This window comes from Notothenia rossii (assembly GCF_949606895.1).
Source record: "Notothenia rossii genome assembly, contig: scaffold_238, whole genome shotgun sequence".
Classification (NCBI taxonomy): Eukaryota; Metazoa; Chordata; class Actinopteri; order Perciformes; family Nototheniidae; genus Notothenia; species Notothenia rossii.
The window spans coordinates 25,001-28,792 of NW_027639522.1; the positions used below are offsets into that span (position 1 = coordinate 25,001).

A 3,792-nucleotide genomic window follows, 5' to 3' on the forward strand; every position below is an offset into this window, starting at 1 on the left:
CTCTTTAAACTAGAGACACTACATACTGATATACACCTGGAGAGGACTCTTTAAAGTAGAGACACTACATACTGATATACACCTGAACACCAGCAGGAGAGGACTCTTTAAAGTAGAGACACTACATACTGATATACACCTGAACATCAGCAGGAGAGGACTCTTTAAAGTAGAGACACTACATACTGATACACACCTGAACATCAGCAGGAGAGGACTCTTTAAAGTAGAGACACTACATACTGATATACACCTGAACATCAGCAGGAGAGGACTCTTTAAAGTAGAGACACTACACAGTGATATACACCTGAACATCAGCAGGAGAGGACTCTTTAAAGTAGAGACACTACATACTGATATACACCTGAACATCAGCAGGAGAGGACTCTTTAAAGTAGAGACACTACACAGTGATATACACCTGAACATCAGCAGGAGAGGACTCTTTAAAGTAGAGAAAGTACATACTGATATACACCTGAACATCAGCAGGAGAGGACTCTTTAAAGTAGAGACACTAAAGAAGTTATACCTTATATTATAATACTTTAAATCTGTGTTTACCTGTTTCCCCTCAGGAGGAGGCGGCTCCCCGGCGCTCGGTCTCTGAACTCGCTGGAAGATTTAAAAACTCGACTGCCGCTCACGATGCTGCTGGGACAGAAACGGTGAGATCTCATCTGTAAATCAGTGTTTGAGTGAAGGGGTAATAATTCATCCAACAGCAGAAACACTTATCCAAAGGGTTTAAAAGCTTCATTCCTCATGCCTGTTTCGGTAAAGTAAGATACGTACTGAGTTACCCAGCCGACGTGTACCTTTAATATACATTTAAGCTGAGGTGGGAAGTAGTGGAGTACAAATACTTTGTTACTGTACTTAAGTACATGTTTCTGGTTACTCCACTTCGACTTTTTACTTTCTACTTCTTACATGTTGAACTCAAATACCTGTACTTTCTACTTCTTACATGTTGAACTCAAATACCTGTACTTTCTACTTCTTACATGTTGAACTCAAATACCTGTACTTTCTACTTCTCACATGTTGAACTCAAATACCTGTACTTTCTACTTCTCACATGTTGAACTCAAATACCTGTACTTTCTACTTCTTACATGTTGAACTCAAATACCTGTACTTTCTACTTCTCACATGTTGAACTCAAATACCTGTACTTTCTACTTCTTACATGTTGAACTCAAATACCTGTACTTTCTACTTCTCACATGTTGAACACAAATACCTGTACTTTCTACTTCTTACATGTTGAACTCAAATACCTGTACTTTCTACTTCTCACATGTTGAACTCAAATACCTGTACTTTCTACTTCTTACATGTTGAACTCAAATACCTGTACTTTCTACTTCTCACATGTTGAACACAAATACCTGTACTTTCTACTTCTCACATGTTGAACTCAAATACCTGTACTTTCTACTTCTTACATGTTGAACTCAAATACCTGTACTTTCTACTTCTTACATGTTGAACACAAATACCTGTACTTTCTACTTCTTACATGTTGAACACAAATACCTGTACTTTCTACTTCTTACATGTTGAACACAAATACCTGTACTTTCTACTTCTTACATGTTGAACTCAAATACCTGTACTTTCTACTTCTTACATGTTGAACACAAATACCTGTACTTTCTACTTCTCTCATTTTCCAAACAGGCTGGTTCCTTTAGTCTGAATGTGTGTTTGGTGGCGTGATCATTATTATTTAGAGTCATTGCGTGCCTATTGATTTGAACACGATCCGTGTATCCATCATTTCCTGGTCTTCTCTAAAGAAGAGGGACCAATGGAAACGTTGTCATGTTGCCGTTGGTCACCATGGAAACATTCATTAGCTAACAATGACATTATTGTTCTATTAATATAAAGGGAGGTCAGGTACTCTTTAAAACAGCTGCTAGTTATGGGTACTTTTTACTGAAGTACATTTCAAAGTTCTTTGCTTTGACTTGAGTAAAGAAGTTTAGTCAGTACTTCTACTTTTACCAGAGTATTTTAAACACGAGTATCTGTACTTATACTTGAGTAAAGGATGTGTGTACTTCTACTATAGTAAAGGATGTGTGTACTTCTACTTGAGTAAAGGATGTGTGTACTTCTACTTGAGTAAAGGATGTGTGTACTTCTACTTGAGTAAAGGATGTGTGTACTTCTACTCGAGTAAAGGATGTGTGTACTTCTACTCGAGTAAAGGATGTGTGTACTTCTACTTGAGTAAAGGATGTGTGTACTTCTACTCGAGTAAAGGATGTGTGTACTTCTACTCGAGTAAAGGATGTGTGTACTTCTACTCGAGTAAAGGATGTGTGTACTTCTACTCGAGTAAAGGATGTGTGTACTTCTACTCGAGTAAAGGATGTGTGTACTTCTACTTGAGTAAAGGATGTGTGTACTTCTACTTGAGTAAAGGATGTGTGTACTTGTACTTGAGTAAAGGATGTGTGTACTTCTACTTGAGTAAAGGATGTGTGTACTTCTACTTGAGTAAAGGATGTGTGTACTTCTACTTGAGTAAAGGATGTGTGTACTTCTACTTGAGTAAAGGAGATTGTGTACTTCTACTTGAGTAAAGGATGTGTGTACTTCTCCTTGAGTAAAGGATGTGTGTACTTAGCGTCCCTGCATTTAACTGAAGCTAATGCAGTAGCACTCTGGTTCAGCTTATAGACAGTCAATATGTTTCTAGAAAGATATAGTAATGAGTTCTGTGTCTCTGATCTTGTTTATAAGATATATAAATCCTCTGTAGAACATGACAGCCGTAAACAAGATGTCTCCAGACGTAAACAACAACGGGACCTCGGAGCTCCGTAAAAACAAAGCTGTCTGACGCTCTGTTTGATTGTACGGTTTTTGAGGAACAGAAATATTGTTTTCCGGCATCACTTTAACATTTTACAGAGAAAACCGTGAGCAGGATTCTGGCTTTGAGTTTGTTTCTTCATGGTTGAATGCACTTAATAAGTTAAGTAAGTTAGTTAAATAGTCAACGTTAATCACTGCAGTCTTACCTTCTGGATAACATTGTGAATGTTTTGTTTTATTTCGGCAACAAGACACATTGTGATGGTTTAGGTTAATTAAGACCTTTAATACTTGATTACCCAGCATGGTTGGAGTTTTGAGGAAAAGACGACACCTTGTGGTGAAATTCGGTACACCGGTCAGATGTCTTACTCTGGAAATGTAAAGTAGTGGATTTTATAAAACTGAAACGTGTTGTTTGTTTCCAGGAGAAGCCGGTCAGACGGAGACCTCCTCGCTCTCTGGACATCAAGCCCTCCGAGACCAGCAGGTGAGACAGGAACGCTCTGATGTAACAGAACTAAACCAGCAAGCAGCTGTTTCTCCTGAGCTTGGATTTCAAAGTGTGTGTGTGTGGTGTGTGTGTGTGTGTGTGTGTGTGTGTGTGTGTGTGTGTGTGTGTGTGTGGTGTGTGTGTGTGTGTGTGTGTGTGTGTGTGTTTGTGTGTGTGTGTGTGTAGCCTCCAGGTGTCACCTCTCCTCTACCTGCCAAAGCCAAGAGGAACTCGGCTCTGATCGAGAAATTGCAGGTGAGAATACTGACGTGTTTATGTGGTAGAACAAAACTTTAAGATCTATTCAGCGTATGTCTACACCAGGGGTGCCCACACTTTTTCAGCTTGGGAGCTACTTTTAAAATGACCAAGCCCAAAAGATCTACCTACAGGGCCGCCCCTGCCCAATCTGTGTCGCGAGCGCGAGGGGGGGGGGGGTGCTATTGGAGTAAATGGCGGAT

General features: G+C 39.6%; 1 long non-coding RNA gene across 1 annotated transcript in view; it reads left to right on the forward strand.

Moving 5' to 3' along the window:
* The window catches only part of LOC307027723, a 10,685-nt gene extending 7,367 nt beyond the window's left edge, over positions 1-3,318 (forward strand). The window contains exons 2-3 of the long non-coding RNA XR_013804733.1: positions 582-671; positions 3,267-3,318. This is a non-coding gene — a long non-coding RNA (uncharacterized lncRNA). The remainder of the gene's footprint in view (positions 1-581; positions 672-3,266) is intronic.
* Positions 3,319-3,792: the final 474 nt, after the last annotated feature.